At 36.1% G+C, this 23767-nt stretch overlaps 1 protein-coding gene across 2 annotated transcripts in view; it reads right to left on the bottom strand.

The window, feature by feature from the left end:
* CNOT2 (CCR4-NOT transcription complex subunit 2) overlaps positions 1-22428 on the bottom strand; it is a 105378-nt gene extending 82950 nt beyond the window's left edge. Inside the window, exon 1 of one of the 2 annotated variants that reach the window (XM_012441304.2) lies at positions 22337-22428. The gene's annotated coding sequence lies outside the window, so the exon portion shown is untranslated. Of the gene's footprint in view, positions 1-21625; positions 22068-22336 lie in introns of those variants that run through there. The other variant, XM_012441305.3, reaches the window with a different exon arrangement.
* Positions 22429-23767: the final 1339 nt, after the last annotated feature.

A 23767-nucleotide genomic window follows, 5' to 3' on the forward strand; every position in this document is an offset into this window, starting at 1 on the left:
ATACCATGCAAAAAGTAAACAAAGAGAAGCTGGAGTGGCTACCTTAATATCAGAATAAGTACACTTCAGAGCAATAAAAAATATTACCAGGGCTAAAATATGTATATTAAATAATGATTAAGAGGCCAATTCACCAGGAATAACACCCCTTAAATGTGCATGCACTTACAACAGAGCTTCAAGTTAAAAATACCAAAAACTGATCAGCTAAAAGGAGAAACTGACAGTTCCAGCACTACATTTGGAAATTTCAATACTCCTTTCAGTAATTATAAAGCAAGTAAACAAAAGTCAGAAAGGATACAGAAAAACAGAACACCATCATTAACCAACTGGATCTAATTGACACTTATAGACTACAACATCACAACAGTAGATACAAATTCCTAAAAGGGGAAAATGAAACATTCATCAAATTAGTCGCATCTTCTTAAAAGAACTGAATTCGTACAAATGATGTTCTCTGACTATAAGTAATTACACTAGAAATTGACATGAGAAACTGGAAAATACCTCCAAATACATAAAAATTAAACTGTGCATATCTAAGTAATCCACGGTCATAGAGGTATTAAAAGTGAAATTTAGAAATATTTTGAACTGATTGAAAATAAAATAAAACATACAATTTATAGGATGTAGCTAAATCAGTACTCAAGGGGAAATTTATAAGTACTCAAGTGCTTATCTTTGAAAAGATCTCAAGTCAATCATCTAAGCTTATACCTCAAAAACCCTTAAAAAAGGCACAAAACAAACCAAAAGTAAACTAACATAATAATAAAGATGAGAGGAAAAAACACAGAAACTGAAAAAAACTAAAGAAAACAGAAAATCTAATTTTTAATAGGAAAATCACCAAAACTGCTGCACCTCTAAGGCAGACTGGCAAAGAAAAAAGTCAGAACTACCAATATCAGGAATAACAGAGAAAATACAGAACCCATAGGTATTAAAAGGATAACAATGCCAGAACAACTCTATAAAAATTAATTTGGCAACTTAGATGAAGTGCACCTACTACTCAAAAACGTCAAACTACTAAAACTTACTCAGAAAAAAACCCAGAAAACCTGAAAAGTCTTAATACCTACATAAAAAAATGAATTCACAGTTGAAAAGAAAGAAAGAAAGAAAAAAACCCTCCAGGTCAGGTAGTTCTACTAGTGAACTCTACCAAAATATTTAAAGAAGAAATAATACCAAATTGACATAATGTTTTCCAGAAAATAGGACACAAAATACTTAAGTCATTTTCGAGGCATTACTGGCACCAAAACTAAAAACAAGACAATAACAAACAAACAAAAAATTAAAGACCAATATTCCTCATAAACATAAAGGCAAAAATTCTCAACAAAATACTAGCAAATCAAATTCAATAAAATACCCAAAGATCTCTGAGCAAGTATGGTTTATCCAGAGAAAATAAGACTGACTCAATTGTTAAAATTCAATCAATAATTGGAGAAAATTACTTGAAAAGAAAAAAACAAAACAAAACAAAAAAACTCAGTGCTCTGGGAGTGTTCCAAGGGAATACAGCAAATGAAAAGCTATTTTATTTTAAATGATCTACTAAATCTCAATAAAAACAGCAAGAATCTAGAGTACCTGAACCACACTGGCCCTTTCTTCTTTCTGCCAGCTAAGCATAATGAAACTTCTACTCCTGGCAAATGGAGTCAAGAAGACAGGGCTCTCTGTCACTGCCTAGCTTCCAGTCAAGGGTTTAGAGTATCTCTCCAGGACAGATAGGCCAACAGAATTTCTTATACTCAACTCCCTCACTTTCTGCCACCAGCCTCAAAAGATAGGCAGAAGCTCTACCCTAAATATGAATAGAATGTTTAGGCCTAGAATACTGGGGGCCCATTTGCCTTCAACCCATCTCACTCATAAGACAGAGGTTACACACAGGGATAGGCAAGCCAAAAAGACTAGAGGCTACCACTCTGCCCAGTGGTGGCTAAGAGATTCTGCTGCAGAGAAGCAGTAGACCTAAGAGCAGAGAACTCTAAGAGCCTCCCAAAAAGAAAAAACTATTTGGAACAGAGTGTAGAGAAGTTCAAGCCTAAGGGTACCCTAAAAAATATGGAGATTCGGCAGTAAGTAACTAAAAGGAAGCCTACTGGTAGCTCTAAGACAAGAACAAGTTAAACACAGGCCAGCTAGTCTACCAAAGAGAACTGGGAAGAGAGACAGCTAGGAAGAGATTTCCTGGGTTCAAAACAAACACTGAAGATTAGGCTAAAAACTGCATCCACAAAGGGGCCAAAATTTAATTTGCTCTGACTGTAAAGCAACGTATGCTCCAGAGAACTGTTAATAACAAAAGAACAGTCACCAGCAGTTAATAAAGGCTATCACGTCTGGGTGTGACACCAACAGAAGCAGAGATTTTAACAGCTATATATAAGTGAAAGAGACAATTGGAAACAACTCTACTAAAATCACTGTCATCCCAGGATAACTGTGCCCATGTCCAAGGCTGTACCCTCTCATGTGTGACATTAGGCACACTGCAAGAAATATAAAACTTCATTGAAATAGCCCAGCCAAGGCATTAAACAAGCAAACAATAACCACAAGGAGAGGAAGTGTCCAGAGACGCTGCAATGTCCAGCCTCCTGTATGCAAATTATGACATGCAAATAAACAGAATTAATTCATACACAGGGTAAAAAAGCAGTTAACAGAAACTGCCTGTATAAGAGCCAACATGTTATGTTAGACTTAATAAAGACCTCAAAGCAGTTATTAAAAATATGTTCAATAATTTAAGGAAACTACGATCAAAGAAGTAAAGAAAGGTATGATGACAATGTCTTATCTTTAAAAAAGAGATAAAAAAAGATATTATGTAGCTGACAAGTAAAATGACTGAACTGAAAAAGTCACAAGAGGGACTCGACTGTGTATCTGAACAAGGAGAACAAGGAGAATGCAAATTTGATGACAGACTGATAGGGTTATGCAATTCAGAGAAAAATTAATAAGGAAATGTGAACAAAGCATCAGGAAAAAATGTGTAGGACACTATTAAGTGAATCAACATATGTGTAACAGGAATATGAAGAAAAGAGAAAGAGAAAGGAACAGAAAAATACTTCAGGAAATAATGGCCAAAAACCTCTGAAATTGAAGAAAAACACTAGTCTATATACATCCAAGAAGCTCAATTAACACCAAGTAGGGAAAGCAAAGGGATTCATGCCCAGAAACATCATAGTACAAAATGTTGGATGCCAATGACAAAGAGAGACTCTTGAAAGCAGAAAGTGCCTTGTCACAACTAACTTCTCATCAGAAATAATGGTAGCCAGAAAGATGTGGGAAGACATATTCAAAATGATGAAAGAAAAAACCGTCAATAAGGAATTCGAGACCAGCCCAGCCAACATGGTGAAACTCTGTCTCTACTAAAATTACAAAACTTAGCCGGGCATGGTGGCAGGCACCTGTAATCCCAGCTACTCCAGAGGCTGGGGCAGGAGAATTGCTTGAAGCTGGGAGGTGGAGGTTGCAGTGAGCCAAGATCACACCACTGCACTCCAGCCTGGGTGACAGAGCAAGACTCTGTCACAAAAAAAAAAAAAAAAAAAAAAAAAAGAACAGAACTCTATGAGTGAGATTTCTGTATCTAGCTGGAATTAAGTTAGGACAAACCCAAAGTAGCTTCTAATAAGGTAAGATGTGTACAGTAAGCAGTAGGGCAGTCACAAAAAAAAAAAAAAAAGAAGAAGAAGAAATAATATGGTGAAAATGTCATTAAAGGAATTAAATTAAAATGTTATACTACAAGAAAGTCATCTAACATGAAAGACAGCAGTAAAGAAAGACTAGAAGAACAAAAAAGACATGAAACATAGAAAATGAAACAAAATGTCAGACATATATTCAACTATATAATTAACAACATTAAATATAAATGATTAAATAATCCAACAGAAAGGCAGAGACTGACAAACTACAAAAAAAAAAAAAAAATCCAACAATCTACTATAGGAAATACACTTTAAAAATGCAAATGTAACATCAGACAAAATAAACTTTTAAAAACTATTAAAGATGAAGAGAAAAAAAGTAGTATGATAAATGGGCCAATCATCAGAGAAATATATCAATTATAAACACATGAACCTAACAAGAGAGCCCCAAAATAAATGAAGCAAAACCTTATAGAACTGAAGAAAGAAACACCCAATTCAACAACAGTAGTTGGGAGACTTTAATACCCCATTTCAATAATGGATGCAACAACTAGATATAAAATCAGTCAACAGGAGACTTGAAAATATAAAACTAGATCTAACAGACATCTGTTCTCTAAGATGCTGGGTCATAAACAAGCCTTAATAAATTTAAAAGGACTGAAATAATACAAAGTATGTTCTCTAGTCACAATGGAATGAAATTAGAAATAATGACAAAATAAAATCTGTGAAGTTCACAAGTACACAGAAAATAACACTCTTCTAAATAAGCAGTGGATAAAAGAAAAAAAGTCACAAGTCAAACTAGAAAATACTCTGGGAGAAATAAATTAAAAAATACAAGATACCAAAACTTATATGATATACTGAAAGCAGTGCTTGCAGGGAAATTTACAGCTGTAAATGCCTACATTTTTAAAAAAGATCTCAAACCAACAGCCTAATCTTCCACCTTAAAAAACTAGAAAAAGGACCAGGTGAGGTGGATCACACCTGTAACCATCTAGTCCTCTGGGAGGACTAGATGGGTGGATCTCCTGAGATCAGGAGTTTGAGACCACCCTGGCCAATATGGTAAAATCCAGTCTCTACTAAAAATACAAAAATTAGCTGGGCATGGTGGTGCACGCCTGTGGTCCCAGCCACCTGGAGGCTGAGGCAGGAGAATCACTTGAACTTGGGAGGCGGAGGTTACAGTGAGCTGAGATTGTGGCACTGCACTCCAGGCTGGGCAACAGAGAGAGACTCAACTCAAAAAGAAATCTAGAAAAAGATAAGTAAACTAAACCAAAAGACAACAATAAAAATAATAAAGATGAGAGCCAATATAAGTGAACTAGAGAACAGAAAAATGAGAAATACTTTTTAAAGTTTATTATCTAAAAAGATAAACAGATTGACAAACTTTGAGCTAAACTGACCAAGAAAAGAAAAAAAAAAAGAAAAAGAAAACGCAAAGTACTAAGAACAGGAATAAAACAGAGTACATTATTACCAATTTTGTAGGGTAGGCACAGCAAGGATTGAAGGAATAATGAGAGCTGAATACTAACAAATTAAATAACTAAAGGAAAGGGACAAATTCTTACAAAGTCACCGACTCCCCAAGTTGACTTAGGATGAAACAGACAATCCGAATAGACCTATAACAAGTGAAGAGACTGTATTAGTAATTTAAAAACTTCCCATAAAAAAAAAAAAATCTCAAGTCCAGACAGCTTCACTGGTGAATTGTACCAATTATAAGAAAAATTGTTATCAATTCTTCACAAACTCTTCCAACAGAGAGAAGAGTTTTGGAACCTGGAACATTTCCTAACTCATTTTACAACACCATTATTATCCAGATAACATCATCAAAGAAATCTGAAGAAATGAAAACTACAGACTTATATATCTTATGAAAATAGACACGAAAATCCCCAACAAATACTAGAAAACAAAATACAGCAAAATAGGGATTATACAACATGACCAGTTGGATTTACCCCAGAAATTCTAAAACTGTTCAACATCTAAAAACAAAACAGTGTAATACAACATATTAGAAGAAACAACCACATGATCATCTCAAAAGATGCACCAAAAAAAGCATCTGAAAAACATCTAACAGCCCTTTATAATAAAAGCACTCACAAACTAGAAATAGAAGGGAACATCCTCAAACTGATAAAAGGTATCCATGGGAAAAAAAGAGAAGGAAAAAAAAAACCACAGGTAATATACTTAATAGTGAAAGTCTAAACGCTTTCCTTATAAGATCAGGGATAATACAAGGTTGTCCACTAAACAGAACTGTCATTTCTATTCAACATGGTACTGAAGATTCTAGCCATCAAATTAGGCAAAAAAATTAAAATAGAATGTATCCAGACTGGAAAAGAAGAAGTGAAACTACCTCTAACTGCAGATTACATGATCTCATATATAAGAAAATCCTAAAGCAGCCACTAAAATGAAGCAAAAACTGACAAAGAGAGAAATATCAATAACAGTAGTTGGGAGACTTTAATACTCCATGTCAATAATGAATGCAACAACTAGATACAAGGTAAGCTAACCGGAGACTTGAAAATATAAAACAGATTACATAGCAGTTCAATACTTGTTAAGATTTTATTAATAGATATGTTTTACAAAAATTAAGTAAAGTTGAACAAGGTTGCAGGGTACAAAATCAATACGCAAAAATTAATTGCATTTCCATACAAAAACAATGAACAACCCAAAAATGAAATTAAGAAAATTTTTCTTAATTTCGTTTCTGAAGCATCCAAGAGAATAAAATACTTGAGTAAGTTTAACAAAAGAAATACAAAACATACCATAAAAACTACATAACATTCTTAAAAGAAAATTAAAGTCGGCCAGGCGTAGTGGCTTACGCTTGTAATTCCGGAACTCTGGAAGGCCAAGGCAGGCAGATCACAAGGTCAGGAGATTGAGACCATTCTGGCCAACATGGTGAAACCCTGTCTCTACTAAAAATACAAAAATTATCTGGGTGTAGTGGCACATGCCTGTAGTCCCAGGTACTCAGGAGGCTGAGGCAGGAGAATCCCTTGAACCTAGGAGGCGGAGGTTGCAGTGAGCTGGGATCACACCACTGCACTCCAGCCTGGGCAACAGGGCAAGACTCCATCTCAAAGAAAAAAAATTCTATTCAGGTTCTCAATTGATAAAAAAATAATAATAATTAATTAAATAACTATATAAATAGACATCCCAAATTCATAGATAAGAAGGCTTAAGATGGTAATACTCCCCAAACTGACCTGTTTCAACACAATTCTATCAAAATTCCACATGGCTTCTTTGGAGAAATTAGCAAGCTAATTCTAAAATTCATATGGAAATTCATGGAGCACATACTCGAAAAAGAAGAACAGAGTTAGAGGATTCTCAAAAATTCCTGTTTTCAAAATTGCAGACTGTAATCAAGGCATACTGGCATAAGGATAAACTTATCAATCAATGAAACAGAATGGAGAGTCCAGAAATGAAGCTTCACATATACAGTCAGTCATTTTAGAGAAGAGTACTAAGATAAATGAACAGAGAAACAGTCTTTTTGACAAATACTGAGTTCTAAATCATGCACATTTTTCACATAATCTATACATAAATTTAAGTCTAGCAACATACAAAATCTAGGAGAGGTTTTAGCATCCTCATAATAAAGAAAAGCAGCAAAACTGTGGGGGAAGAGGATATTTATTATCATTCAATAAACATGTTTCAGGTACCAGTTAGAAAAGCACTAGCCAATAAAACAATATCCAACAGAAGTGAACAACTGATACACGTAAAAGTCATAAAATTATGCTGAGCAAAAAGACCACACAAAACAATGTGGTACCTACAAATCCATTTGTTCAAACCTCTAGATAAAAATCTCAAATATACTGACAGAAAGCAGATCTGTGGTTGCCTGGGCCATCACTGGGGTCTGTCTGGAATCAGTGAACTTCAGGGGTGATGGGAATGTTCTGTATCTGAATGATGGTGATAGTTAAACGGGTGTAAAAATTTGTGAAAACTCATCTAAAGAGAACATTTAAATAGGTGCCTTGTATTATATGTAAACTTCCTTGACAAAGTTGATTTAAAAATAAGAATGGTATTAGTTCCTGTGGATATTAAAAAATAATGAGCCCTGCATGAAAACTCACCCTAGATCCACACAAAAACTAGGCCCAGTCTGAATTTCACTGTAAAAGTGAAAGTCTCTGGAAGTATGCTTGAACAAGAACAGTACAATGAAAAAATCAGGAGGTTCTGAAGTCAAAGACCTGACTTCGGATCTTAATTACCAGCTTACATGACCTTGAAGAAGTTAATTACCAGTTATATGGTAGAACCTTATTTTCTTAACTGTAAAATGGGGGGAAAAATCAACTAACCTCGTGTAACAACTGTGAAGAAACTTTTTCACTGTAAGTTTATCCAGTTTAAACTTCTTGGAGATCAACTTTGATATGGTACTTCTGTATGTTAACCCTGTCTCATATTTTTGTGATATTATTTACTTTTTTACCCCAGGAAGTATGAAATAATGCTTGGGAAGGGACCAGAGACAGGGCTGTAACATATTACTCTTATTTTGTCTTTATTCTTACTAGTAAGAATGAAAAACATAAACAGAAAACATGTGAAAATAGAAGTGAATATAAAAGAATTCCTCTTCAGAAAAGTAAAAAAATATGTTTTTTAAATTATCAGTTTATAACTTTGAAATTTACAACTTTTTCTTGACACAATCATACTCAGTATCAGTGACAGTAAATTATAAAGCACGCAATTAACACAGAGCTGGAGAAGAATGTAAACTGGCAAAGCTTTGCTATAAGAAAAAAAGCAACTGAATATTAAAAGTTTTGGAAGATAACCTTCCATACATCCAACATATTTATATTTGTTAGGCCCTGTATGAGGTTTCAAATATACATTAATGAACAATACTGAACTTGTCCCTACTCACGATCTAATAGTGGTGGAATGAAAGACAGAATTTTTTAGCATAATAGCTAATTACAATACATGCTAGGGGAGAAGAGTCTACTTAAGACAAGGGTATTGGGGAAAGACGCTCTGAGAGTATCCTGTATACTATCAGCTGTGCTAAATGCTATACATATATTGTCATTTACTCCTTCTAACCCCTGAGGTAAGTATCACTATGATACCTATTCTTACAGAGAGAATACTAAGGCTTGAAAAGTAATTTGACTAAGGACACAGCAACTGGATAAGCATTGGAGCCGCTTACCTCCAAAATTCACATACTCTGAAATGACTGTACTTATAGATACAAATTTCTTCTAAAGAAATAAATGTACAAACAAATCAGGTACAAGAATGTTCATCACAGTGCTATTTATAAAAGTTAAAAAGTCAAAAATAAAATGTTCAATCATAAACAATCACTAAATCAGTTATGCTTTGGCCATTAAGAATCCTGTTTTGGATAAATATATGGCACTGGAAAATGCTTTTGGTGTCAGGTTTTTTTTTGTTTTCAATACAGGCTACAAATTAGCAAGTATACTTCAATTTCTTCATCACAAAAATGCAAACTTTCATGGATGTCCCTTGAGTGGCTTTTCCCCCCTCTTTATTACACTTTCCTGCATTTACACATCCCTCTATATTACCTTAATAATCAGAAAAATGAGAGACTGTAGAGCTTACAAACACACACATACAAAGGAAACAACGAAGTTTGCCTCAGTTAACAACAATTCTCTAGGTTGTAGGCTTGGAACTGGTTTTTATTTTCTTCTTTCACTAATTTATCTTTTCCACCTTTTCTATAATAAGCATATGCTATTACTACTTTTTTACCACAAGTCTCCTTCAGGAGAATCTTACAATTTATTCACTTCATGTAAGAATTTAAAAACAAATAAATAACAGTATTACTTCCTTGGTATTCTGTAATAATATATATCAATATACAACAATCCAAAATTACAAAACAGGTAAGTTATAAAGAAATTGTTTCCATTGCAAAAGAATCTTCCCTTTAAAAAAATTTACCTCTGAATTCCAAGTTGAAGTTCCCAAAGTATATAAAAACTTTGCAAATCATTAATTTGAATCACATGTTCAAAAGCAAAGGAACTTAAATATTCCTTTTCTGAGCCAATTGATAAATCAGAAACTATTTTGAAATAGTGTTAAGTAACAGAAAAGCAAAACTATATCTGCCACATCTTGACATTTCAGCATGTACATTTTTTGTTCAAGGTTAGCATATACAATTAAAAATAAAAGCCTTTTAATCATATAGTTTAGGATATAAACTATTCTGAGGAATGAATTCCCAAATTCCTTTTAGTTAATTCCAGTGAATTAAGCAAAGACTCTTGGATATTGAAAACTTTTCTAAAGTATGGTAATAATCTTTCAAGAATAGTAAACATAACAGAGTTAACTGAATATCTGATGCATGAGTATATTGCTGTGCCTGACAATCATTATTAAAAGTATCAAAATTATAAAGGGTCATATCTTGACCAGAACCTGTAGATCTTCTAGAAGTTCATGTTTTATATTACAAATAAAAGTCTTATAAATAAATAAGTTCTAAACATGAGTTTTTTAAAATGGAGGAGCAAACTGAGGATTTAGGATAGCTGTATTCCAGTTTCTAGAGTTTTAGTATGTTTTTAGAAGAAAAAAGTACTTTGCTTGCAAGTGGCTTTATTACAGTACAAGATTAAATAATCAGCAGACCTAACAAATACTTAACGTCAGTAACTAGATTTTACAAGGATGGCAGTAAAAGCAATGCCTTTTCCTACAATGCACAACAATCATTTTCCAAATTCATAAATTCACTTTCTTTACTTTGCTACTGCAGCTAGTTAGTACTATTCTGCTTGCCTTATATGGTATTTACTTTTAATGCTTCAAAAGGCTCAGTACCCAAGAGATCTTACAGATTTAAGGAAGAAAGAACAGTATAAGTTATTCATACACATTATATGCACAAGAATACACAAGCTTCAAACTACTGCACTGACATTCTCAATGCTCTAATTATAAATTACAAATGAATTTCAAAAACAAGACACGATGTCCAAAAAAAACAGACACGATGTCCACGCTTGGCTAACAATGACAAACAAAAAGGACACAAATACAGTTACAAAAATGGGAATAGCCCAAAGATTATGATTATCTTTTACCCTAATGAAACAGGAGTTAAGATGAAGTAAATTTCCTGCTATAAATACACACAGAAAGCATGAGGACTTCAGCATGCAAAAATATTCAATTAACTGGCCTGCTATGATGAACACAGCAGAATCATTTTTTACCACTCCCACAATCTCTCCAAACTCCCCTCTGCTAAAGTTCAATAAACCAGTTTTTTTTTTTTTTTTTATTGTTTTGTTTTTTGAGAGGGAGTCTTGCTCTGTCACCCAGGCTGGTGCAGAAGTGGCATGATCTCGACTCACTGCAACCTCCACCTCTGGGGTTCAAGTGATTCTCCTGCCTCAGCCTCCCAAATAGCTGGAATTAGAGACACGTGTCACCATACCCAGCTAATTTTTTGTAGTTTTAGTAGAGACAGGGTTTCTCCATGTTGGCCAGGCTGGTCTTCCTAACCTCAAGTGATCCACCCACCTCGGTCTCCCAAAGTGCTGGGATTACAGGGGTGAGCTACTGTAACTGGGCTAATAAGCCAGATATTTATTTAAATAAAAATGCATAAAGGGGCCGGGCGCGGTGGCTAAAGCCTGTAATCCCAGCACTTTGGGAGGCCAAGGCGGGTGGATCACGAGGTCAAGAGATCGAGACCATCCTGGTCAACATGGTGAAACCCTGTCTCTACTAATACAAAAAAAATTAGCTGGGCATGGTGGGGCGTGCCTGTAATCCCAGCTACTCAGGAGGCTGAGAATTGCCTGAACCCAGGAGGCGGAGGTTGCAGTGAGCTGAGATTGCGCCATTGCACTCCAGCTTGGGTAACGAGCGAAACTCCGTCTCAAAAAAAAAAAAAAAAAAAAAAAAGAAATGCATAAAGGGGGGCAAAGCACCCAAATGCAGCAGCATCACAAGATAAAAATAAATGAATCATTCAATCAATCACACAACTTAAAAAACCACAGTAGTCATCCCCTTATCCGCGGTTTCTTCTCTGGTTTCAGTTATTCATGGTGAACCACAGTCCAAATATTACACGGAAAATTCCAGAAATAATTCATGCATTTTAAATTGAGCATCATTCTGAGGAGTGTGATGAAATTTTGTGCCATCCCGCTCCATCCTACCTGTGACATGATATCCTTGCTACATATGCTACCCACCCCTTAGTCACATTAGTAACTATCTTGGTTATCAGACTGACAGATCACAAGAAGTACAAGTACGGTACAAGAGGTGTTTTGAGAGATCACATTCACTTTTTTACAGTATATAATCATTCTATTGTATTATTAGCTATTGTTGTTCATCTCTTTTTGTACCTAATTTACAAGTTTAACTTTATCATGGGTATGTATGTATGGGAGGGGAATAGTGCATATAGGATTCATTGCTATCTGTGGTTTCAGGCATTCACTGGGTTCTTAGAACATATTTCCACTTGAATTAATGGGAGACTACTATACTGGTTTCATTACAATAACTAATAATCAGGAATAATTATCATGATACTTTCACATGCTCTATAAACACTTTTGCTTTCATTATCTCAGTTGTCATCAGCAACACTGGGAGGTATAAATTATTAAACAGCTGAGGTTCTTCAATACTAATTGATTTGTCCAGGCTCACACAGCTAATAAATTCATAGAGCCCAGACTGGTACCTATCTTCTGAATCCAAGTGTAAAAGTCTTTGCAAAGTAATATATTACCTCTTCATTAAAGATGAACACGTACTCAACGATACATTTCCCCACTTTCAAAAAATAAATGATAGGTGCTAAGTGTTTCCTCTGAACTTCCAAGATTTTTGCAGTATTTGTTCTACATAAAGGAAAAGGCATGGGAACCAACACCAATAAATACCGACTGTCAGCAGTTTTACAGGATATTTAAACCCACTAAATACACTTAAAAGAAGATTTTATGCATTTTAAGGAAGAAACCACGCATAGAGGAAAAAACTGCTACAGGTAACTAACTCTGTATTACTCAGGTTGTAAAAAGTAGACACTGGTCTGTCTGAATCCTAACCCATAAGATTTATTCCACTTAACAATTACTAAATGCCTACTATGTGCCCTGTGCTTTGTCAAGTGCTGCAAATAGAGCAATGTGAAGATTTACTTATGTTACTCAAAACAATACACATCTTACTTCACAGAAGGTCATCTAAACAAAATGCCTTGTAGGAATAACATGTTTAGACTTTAAGAGCAAGACTGCATGCTTGTTTACATTTACAAATCTGATACAAAAAAAGAGTAGAGTGCACTCTATGAAATAAATTGTGGCTAATTCTTGTATGCCTCAGAAGCTCCTTTTTTTTTTTTTTTTTTTTTTTTGAGATGGAGTCTTGCTCTGTCACCCAGGCTGGAGTACAGTGGCTCGATCTTGGCTCACTGCAACCTCCGCCTCCCGAGCTCAAGCAATTCTCCTGCCTCAGCTTCCCGAGTAACTGTGATTACGTCCAGCCAATTTTTGTATTTTTAGTAGAGACGAGGTTTTACCATGTTATCCAGGCTGGTCTTGAATTCTCGAATCCTCGGGTGATCCACCCACCTCAGTACCCCAAAGTGCTGGGATTACAGGCATGAGCCACTGCGCCCGGCCAGAAGCTCCTCTTTAACCTAACAAGTCCCACTCCAAAATGAAAACAAAAAACCCACAAAAACCTTTAATCTGTACATCAATCCTACTGGGTAAGTACTGTTATTACCTACATTTTTCTTTTTATCCATATTTTTCGAATGAGAAAACTGAAGTAAAGGGAGGATAAGTCACATAGCTAATTGAAAACAGTAGAATGGTGATTCCATTTCAGGCTGATTAGCTCCAGACATTATGAACATCATGTAAAATTCCAGCATAATATAACTCTCCTTAACAGCAGACAGATCAGCTCCATTTTACTCAGTCAAAAGTGAACTAAATAGATAATTAGGCAACGTGGGCAGCTCTAAATCACCATAGTTGAACCATTAACTTCTGCTATGATAAAACAGTATATAATGCATACAATAAAAGCAATAGCTTAGGCCAGTAATCCCAGCACTTTGGGAAGATGAAGCAGGCGGATGGCTTGAGCACAGTAGCTCAAGACCACCCTGTGCAAATGGAGGAACCCTGCCTCTACAAAAGATACAACAATTAGCTGAGCATGGTGGTGCAGGCCTGTAGTCCCAGCTACACAGGAGGCTCAGGTGGGAGGTTTGATTATAGCCCAGGAGGTCAGGACTGCAGTGCACCGTGATCATGCTACTTACTGCATTCCAGTCTGGGTGACAAAGCAAGACCTGTCTCAAAACAAAAACAAAAATAAAAATAAAACAAAGTAACAATTTGCTGAAACTACATTCTCAGAGAAGCAATTCTTTTTATTTAAAAACATTCATTTAGGATTTGTTTTTGCGTGTCAGAATTAACAAATGATGCTAGCAAACTAATATAAGCAAGTGCTATGTGTAGTATTTCAGTAACACACAAACACATATCATAGCATTGTAAAATAAGCATTTCTAGTAATATAACATAAATATCAGCTCCTACATAGTGATTTTATCACTGATTTAGATTTTCTTGGTATTATTCCAGTTTATCCAAGTAATGTTAAATCTCATACCTACACATTAAATCAGATGGTAGTACTCAAACTTTGCCCCAAAACTTATGAAACAAATTACATCCCAGTAATAGAAAAACCCTGAACAGTAGGCATTCCTTTATAGGTATGACAAACAAGTTCTCTAAAAGAAACAAACTACAGAGTTTCAAAGTCATACTTTTCTTAACAAATAAAAATCCTGCTTATATGAATAGAAAGTACTCACTTTGCTTAATGGAAACTTTCAAAAATGTCACAAATATACTACACCATTAAGCTTATAATTTTAATTATAAATCGACTGTGGAATCTAAACTTTTCCCTGAAGCACAAATCTGTTTATCAATCTCACTGGCTTCTGTTGTTACTTTTATTCCCCCCAAAGGTTAATGGTTCCCTCATCATGTAAAAGATAAGACCTCTCATACTGTGGCTACTTCATTCCCTCAACTAACTTCTCCTATGAGGTCCCAAAATTCCATCAAGAGCTATGGAGGATTACCAGCACCATTCTCCAAATCCAGCATATTTTCCTAGAATTTGTACGTTTACAATACTGATTCCCTACCTTACCCCACCTAGTTAACTCCAAATCACCCTTCCGAACCCAGTTCACGTATCACCTCCTTGAAGCCAACTCATTAACTCCCTGAAACAAGGTTACTACACTCTAGAATGTTTTACAGTACGACAAAAATTTAACTTGAGGAATTATGCAGTACAACTATAATAGTGCACAGCAAAAGGTAACATTTATTGGACCGTACAAGGAAATCTAATTAAATATGAAAATCACTACTAATTAATTTCTAAGAAAAGTATAGGTTTTATTATTTTACATAAACACAGGAATTAAGGAAAGTTTTCAGTTTGCTTATCTATGTAATTTTCCAGTACTCCAGACAGACCACCCTCCAACCCAGACCACCCCCCAACCCCCGCAATTCATCTGATGTAGAAAACAATTTCAAGGAACCTTAATAAAAAATAATCCCTCTTCCCTATTATTTTTAATCAATTGCTGTACCTTCATCCCCCTTTATTTTTTCATAACAGTTACTACTACCTCAAATTATGTTTGTTTATTTGTTTACTGTCTGTCTCCTCCTCCAGTATGTTAGGTTAATGAAGATGGAGACTTGTCTTGATCACTATCATATATCCAACACCTATAACAACGTCAAGCAGAAATTAAATAGTGAAATTACTAAAAGATTTACTTGCAAACATCTAGAGTGCTAACTAACATATAACCAGCAGAGCCTAAACTTTAAATTTAATTTAATAAACAATTTCTATCCAAATACTACTGAAAAACAGCTAAATTCTATGAATTTTACAATGTGCGGGGAATAGAAAAAGCCTTAACTTTTAAAATACACAGAATTTTACTGTTGCAAGTGACTTTGGTGATCAAGCATAGGGGTTTTCAAACTATGCTCTGAAACACCTTAGTGTTTCATTAATTTGTGCTTCACAAATTCATTTAAGCATTGGATTACAATCTTTTTACACACATATATCCATTTTAAGATGAGTGATATATACATATAAGTGCATTGTATACCAAACTTAAACACTTTGAAGGCAATCTCAGCTGTCAGGTTTTGCTGCAGACCTCAAATAAAGTTGAGTGTAACATAAATATACCTAGAATTTCTTATAAGCAAGCATAGATTAGAAAGGTTATGGCTCCAATTTTTTTTTTCTAATTTCAGGCCAGAAATGCTAAGTCCCATAAAAACTACACCCCTAAAGCATTACTTTGTGCAGCAATCTTTTCAGCATATGCTCACCTTAGAATAATGGTGCAATAATATGTAAAATGTGGCATCAATGATTTATTACCTATTCTCATTATAATATAGTATTCTCACTTCTAAGTTTTTAATGTTTCTCAATGAATGGTCATAATTTTTAAAAATATGAGCAGCTGTTGGACACTGCCAGAAAGTCAAGCTTGAAACAAAAATTTCCTACTGTTGCTTCTCTTTCAAACTTCTATATCAATTTGATTAAATATCCAGGATCTGCAAGATGATCAGATACAAATGAAAACAAATCTTCCATTAATACCTATTTGATTTAATAAATCAGGATTTTCTCTATAAAGTAGCACTAAAATAAAAGGAAAAGAAACTAGACTCTGAGTCCAGTCTGAAGATGAGAATGGGCTTCATAATTCCCAACTTCTAATTTTCATATTGACCAAAAAAATTTGATCTTTTTATAAACATATTAAGTTTTAAACTTATTTTAAATAATATATACATAATTAATATAATGTATATAAAAGTCCTCTCTGCAAGCTGTAAAACATTTTAAAAATACTAAGTAGCAAAGCCAAAAGTAGTCAGGTGCTTGGAATGACATAGTAAACTTAATATTATTATTTTACTGACCTATGAATGATTCTTACAAGCAGAAAACTAAATATGAAATTTGTATGCGGGATAAGCATAATTTACAATGCAGAAAGTAACACAAAAGCACATTCTTGACAGATGTGACACAAAACCAAATGTTCCTCTCCCAAACACACTGTGTTACATAATCAGTCATTACATTTTGTCCAGATGCTAATACAAACTAGACTTGTTTCAACATCTGAATATACAAACGGAAAAGTAGTATATCAATATGCTTGAAAAACAAGCAACTCAACTCACAGTTACCTAAATTGCCAGGACATATAATTTTCTCTCTCATTTTATCATTCCTTGGCATAGTAAAAACTCACTAAGTGTGCATTTTCATCTACTCACATATAAGGAAAGACATTATCCATTCAGAAAAGGCAGAGAAAGGATTGGTGTCCTGAGTATGGGATCAAATTCCCTCTCAAAAAATATACGCTATCTTTAGTAGCTCTTAGTCTTTAAAAAGTCTCTAGAACATATAGAGGCAATTAAGACATAATATTCCTAAAATCATTAGCAACATTAGCGTATCTACTAAAATATAATTCTGGGAGTCATCTATCCTATTCTGATTTCTACATCTCTAAAATTGGCACAAAATTGGCTCAAAATCTCTTAAACCTTTAAAGGCCAGACGTTTCTCAAAATTACAGTTTCAGATTTCAGAAAAATAAAATAGTATATGTATCATACGTGATGTAACACCTGCCAATGGCAACACCTGCAATTAAACATGTGAATATTTCCATATGGAAATGTGGGAAAATTAGATTAAGAAAATCAGATTCACAGGTATAATTCCAGTTGATATTTTCTCACCTCACTTATTCTAAAAAAAAGAAAAACACAAATGATCAACTTTCGGAGCTTTTTAAGTTTTGGACCTCCAATAAGATTTTTCATAAGGACAACAATAGTATTCAACTACAGAAATCCTGCTTTCTACTGATGGGCCAAGCATTAAGAGGAAAACGGTGAGAAAAACAAAATCTAACTTCAGAAAACCCAAATCTAATAGGAACTCACGGGTAAGTACTGGTAAACATGTTACCTTGTAAAGACAACTACAAAATACCTACTTCAAATAATGGCCATAACCATACAAAATACAGTGAGAAATACAGACCTAAACATCCTGCCAGAAGCAAAACAGGATATTAACCACTCTATTATTAACATCCTTCCCTTAATTCCATACTAACTCTACACACAGTTCTCTAAGAAGCTAGTTATCTATTTTTCCATCTGTAATTAAGAAGTAAAACTGTAAGAAAGGATTCAAGGAAGTGAAGGAATACAGATTGCCATTCTCCCCACCACTTTTCCAATCTGTTGCTTCAGATCTGTCCAATGTGAAACAGCACTCTAACAGCACTGTCAAATGACAATCTGGCAAGAGTTCAGTTTAATAGATACATATGGAGGATATACTAGGTATTATGCACTATAGAAAGCATTAGAAATGTAAACATAAACAAGGCAAAGCCCTACCTCTCAGGTGCTCACAGTCCAGATGGACACTGAATTACAATACAGTATGACATTCTATAATAGACTATAATAGCAGTTTGAAGAATAAAAAGCAATACAGCAGAAGGATTTGGGGAGTCAGGAAAGATTTATGAAGAAAGTGATACCAAAGAGGAGTATGGAAGAAGTTCATCAAACAACAGAGAAGTGACAGATAACTAAAATAAGCACACACAACCCCCACACATGCATCCAATAACATACACATAAATAAAAATAAGGAAAAATTTTCAGGGTTAAGTGGCAAATAGGTCCAAAATAGCTAACTATATCTAAGTGGACTTAGATCCTGAGTCTAAGCATATATAAAACATTAAAGTGCCCAGAAAAGGAAAAATTCCCTTTTTTTCTAAATAATTCACTTTTTTTGCATTTCCGTATTATATGTCATGAGCTCTTGACAAAAAGCAAATAAACTGTTTCATTACTTTATAATGCAGCACACCCCCAAGTGATATACCAACAGATACCAACAGATTTGCATGTGTATTTCAGAGAACAAGCTGTGAGAAAACACAGTATGAATTCTATTTCCAGGGCATTCCTAACAGTATAGGCAAAGTAAATAAATGAACAAACCACATCAGCATGATTTGTCACAAGAGTTGAATTCCAAAATAGAAATCAAAGGATGTCAAACAGAAAAACTAAAGAAATAAAACCCTAATTTTCATTCCACTTCAAGGCAAACTTTCTACAATGACATAAATATCAATTTTAGTATAGCTCTTTTCAAAATATCTAGTGTAAGTCACAGTGAAATTCAATCCCTTCAAGTATCATAGGTAGACACTACTCTTAGGAAGAACAGTAACCTATATCATCAAGCAGAATAAGTTCTACCATAGCACTAGATCCCTTAATTAACACTACGTAATTCCACTCAAACATTACAGTACAAGTCATATTAACTTTGCCCATGAACTCCCCTATCTGGTACCTTAGATCTTTTGCCTCTTTGTGTTACAAAATCTACTACAGATCCAGGTAACAAATAACATAAATGTTTGGTAGTATCTTTTCCTGAGATCTCAGGAAAAGATGTCACTATTTGCATAAATTGTCCTCAAATGCCTATTCAAGCATGCATATGGTATTGTTAGTTTGCCTTCAAATATGTGATCCTAACAGAATGAACTTTCTACAGTTACAAATTTTAACTAAAAAACAGCTATTTAATACTGCTTTTAAAGAGCAAGAAAATAAATCGTGAACTAAATTCTTTTCACTAGTCTGTTAATGCTTACTCATTATTTCAAATATACATGTGAGGCATATATTTTCTTTATATTATCAGAAAATCTTATGAATTAAGTCTGTCACTAGAAAAGATAAAACTACAACTTATACAAGTTGCAAACAATTCTGTAATGGTCTTTCAAAATATAGGTACTTTTAATAGTAATGTCTAATAAAGGAATACAAATGAGAATTGGGTAAGAAGCACTTCTAATAATATCTATTCATACACCTGAAATTTTTATTTACTTTTGAACAAAGAATTTTCAGGTTATAATAACCATAAAGCGTCTCTGAAAAATCAGAAAGTTAAACATCCAAAGTTATAAAGCAAAACAAAGGTAATTAGTTCTTGTAGGGAGGTATACAGGAAGTTGTATCATTCTGAGTTGTTTTGATTTTGTTTTTTTGTCCAGCATAAGATAAGCCACATTCTGAGTTTTATCTTCAAGATCAGGTACTTCTCCGACAAAAGGGATATAAATCACTAACGCACATGCATTTTGCCCTCATTTTTTCCACCATATAAATTAAAGTATTATAGAAACTGAAAAATTGTATAGGCTGTACTTGTTGCTTGGTTAAACAAACAGGCAATTCTCATTCCTTTAGATCAGATTAGGTTACAGATATCTCTCTACACTGTATACTTAGAAAAGGATTCCTGCCCACAAATGTTTACATTAAATTATTTGTATTGATGAAGCACTAATCAAGATGCAAAAAAGTTTAGTAGAGTTTCTCACTTCCTCTCTAAAACACAAAATATTCACAAAAATTATTACAATTCAAGCTCTCAAAATACGAGAGAAAAGTACCTTTTTTTTTTTTTACAATTAAATAAGGATCTTACAAAGTCAAGAAATAAGTGAGTAGAGTGGAAAGTGTTTTGTCTTTAAGTGTATTTTGTGTTTTTCTTTAGATTTAATATTACAAAAGAACTACAATCTAAACAAATTCAACATACAGAGCTTACTAACTATCTTGGTCCATTATAAAACATTTCAATGAACTAGGATATAGACACTTAACCATTTCAGTCCACTATGATTCTTAGTTAACCCTTTCAATCTGCGATAGTTACCTTACAAAATTGTAAGAGATGTATTCATTGACGTTTGGAAAGAACTGTTGTCAATTATACCAAGCATTCCCAAACTCAACATAAAGCTTGTATATAGATGGATACTTTAAAATTTCTATCTCATCCCCCACCCCATACTTCATCCTCTCCACTTATATTGCTTCAAAAGGCAAATCAAGAATTACACTTATGATTCTGAGCTCTAAAAATTCCTATTAGCAAGCATGACACAAACTGTGTTCAGTTTTGAACCTTAAATTCAAGCATGGCCTCCCTCGTTAACTGACTACTTTTTTTACCATTCTGCCAAGAATCTAAGAGTTCAAATCAGTGTGCTTAATCATGAGGAACTGCTGAAATGATTTTAAAAGGAGTGGGATTCTCTGACCAAGAGTTTTATGAAAATGAAACAAAATATGTTGCACTCAGTCTTCCGGGTGTTGAAAAGTGAAGATGTCTCCAAGGAGTCGAAGGAAATTGATGTTTAGGTTCCTTCTGAGAGGGTGGTACCCTTATGTAAGACTTTTGTGGTGGTAATACCGTACGCCTGAAATAAATACAAAGTCTAAAACCTTGGAAATACTTTGTATAAAAAAAAACTACAATTCGCTTTTGCTAAGGACCACAGTTACCAAGAGTTATCAGCTTTCTCCCGGACAGACAACAGTGCCTCAATTAACAACTACAAAGGCCTCTTTTAACCCAACTCTTTTCTTCTGTTAAACTTTTAAGCGAGACCTACAACAGCAAAAGGTGGAGAGGCCCCTGCGGAAGTAGAAACCTCGGGCTTGCAACTTCACAGACAGAAGCGTCTGTGGTTCCTCCGCCGCCCCAGGACCATCCGGACCCAGTCTACGACACTACGGAAGCTTCACCTTCCCGGTGCGGTGGCAAAGGCAGCATCGCAGTTGTATTCCTTCTCCCTCCACCATGCACAGCCTTCGGTATCCCAGGGCCTCCAGGCTCCAGACACCCGTTAGCCAGTCCAGTGTCCCCCATCTGACACTTAAACATACACTAACAGAAATACACATAATTGGCAGATGATATACGTGTATTGAGAGAATGTAAAGAACCGGAGACAGCACCAGCTGCTGGGAAGGCGGCAGAGCCGTCTAAAGGGGGCTCGAGCTCCTCGGCCACGGCCACTGCCGCCTTCTCTCCTTCCCCAGGAAGCAGCGCGGCGGCAGAGGTTCCTCGCGCTGGCGGGAGCCTGCGGGAGTGGAGTCTGGGAAAGCCCCGCCACTCGCGGATGGGACCGGGCCTAGGATCTGAAGCTGCTGCTGCTGCAGCGGCCCGAGTACAGCGACGCTTTACGTCCCGTCCACCACCACCCCCATACACACCCCCTCCCTCCCTCCCTCCCTCCACTGCCGCCACCCCCCCTCCCCGCCCGCTCCGCTCTCCCTCTCTCGATTGGAGCCGAGACAAAAGCAATGGGAAGCGGCGGGCCAGGACGCTACCGGCGGACCCCGGGCGCGACCGGACCGGCCCCGGGACATTCCCCAGCCTTGCGGGGGCCCCGAATCCGCTGCCCCCGCCGCGCGCCCCGCTGCCAGACTTCCGAAAATTTACCAAAAACTCACCGCATGAATTTTCTTGTCCCGCGGATCCAAGATGGCGACGTATCCACCGCGGAGGCTGCTGGGAGCAAGACCTTTACCCTCTGACCGCCGCCGTGACCCCCGTAGCTCCGGCTTCCCTCCAGGCGGCGGCGGGAGGTGGGAGCGGCGATTGCAAAGCTGACAGCGATGGGATGGGTAGGCCGCTTCCAGCGCGCTTGTAACAAGGTGAGAAGAGGCGCTTCACTCCTCTGCCACCCTCACTGCTGCTCCGTCTTGTCTCCCACCGATTCACAGGGAGGTTCGCTGCTCCACTGCAGCCGTTACCGAGAGCGGGGCTTTTGCGGCCCCTTCTGTTTGACTGGGGCCAGGTTGCTTCGCACAGAGCTCTGGCCCTGGGTCCGAGGGGAACCGCGGGGTCCAGGGGCGATGAATGGTGAGGTAGCGTTGGTCTGCCCTCCCCGGGGACGCTGAGCGTGTTCGTGTTTGTGTTTGTGTTTGTGTTGGACACCCCGCCCCCGCACGTCCGTCGCCTCACTCCTCCCCTCTTTACTCCCGCCACCTAGAGCGAATCTGACCGCGTCCCTGTTTCCCCGCTCAGCTCCCGCAACCTCCGGAGAGTGTGCGCGTACTTCAAGGACCGGCAGCACGTCACCGTCACCTCCTGAGTAGTGAGTTCCCCTCTGATGAAACCACTGGTGTATTTACTCATCATTCCCACCTTTTTTTATTGAACCTGATAGGAGGAAGTACATAATGGAGAGCAGGTTTTTAAAGCACTGTCCTGTGAACTTGCTCTAGCCAAATTAGGTTTATAGCACTTTCTCTGGCTCTCATTCCCCCCAGTCCCCACATAAACCTAAGTGACCATCTTGGGCATCCGCAAGACCGTTTGAAATTATTGTGACTTGGGTGGAAACTTAAAGGAGTGAAATATCTGCCTTCCAGAAAAATCGTTGTCGTTCAAAGTAAAATTAAACTTGTTTTCGTTGCAATAATTCCCCTTTATTCCTTTGTATGTCTGTAAGCTTTTCACCTTTTTTGGTAATTACTAGACATTTTGGACTTAAAAAGAGCCTCTGCGTGTGTGTTTTGGAATTGTGTAGTTTCATGTGATAATTATTCCTTTCTATTTGAGTAATTAATGTAAAGTCGTTAATTTGAAATAAAATTTCTACTTTCCTTGATTGTTTCTTTTAAAAAGTCACCTTTTCCTCACAAAAGAATCACTGTAATCCAATTTAAATTTATCATTGAATGTCAAAAGCAAGAAATAGCAAGAAACACAAGCATACTGTAAAACCGTCATGTTTTTGAAGGTAAGGTGTTTTGACATATCAGCAGACATTGTGTGGATTTATTTCAACTCCTAATGGTGCTGGTGTAGATATAAAATGTTATGCTTGGTTATTCATTTCATCAAACATTCTACTTCACTGTTTTTTTCACTTCAGG

This window comes from Aotus nancymaae, unplaced genomic scaffold (genome assembly GCF_030222135.1).
Source record: "Aotus nancymaae isolate 86718 unplaced genomic scaffold, 86718_ANA_hifiasm-v0.15.2.pri h1tg000016l, whole genome shotgun sequence".
In the NCBI taxonomy this organism is placed as follows: domain Eukaryota; kingdom Metazoa; phylum Chordata; class Mammalia; order Primates; family Aotidae; genus Aotus; species Aotus nancymaae.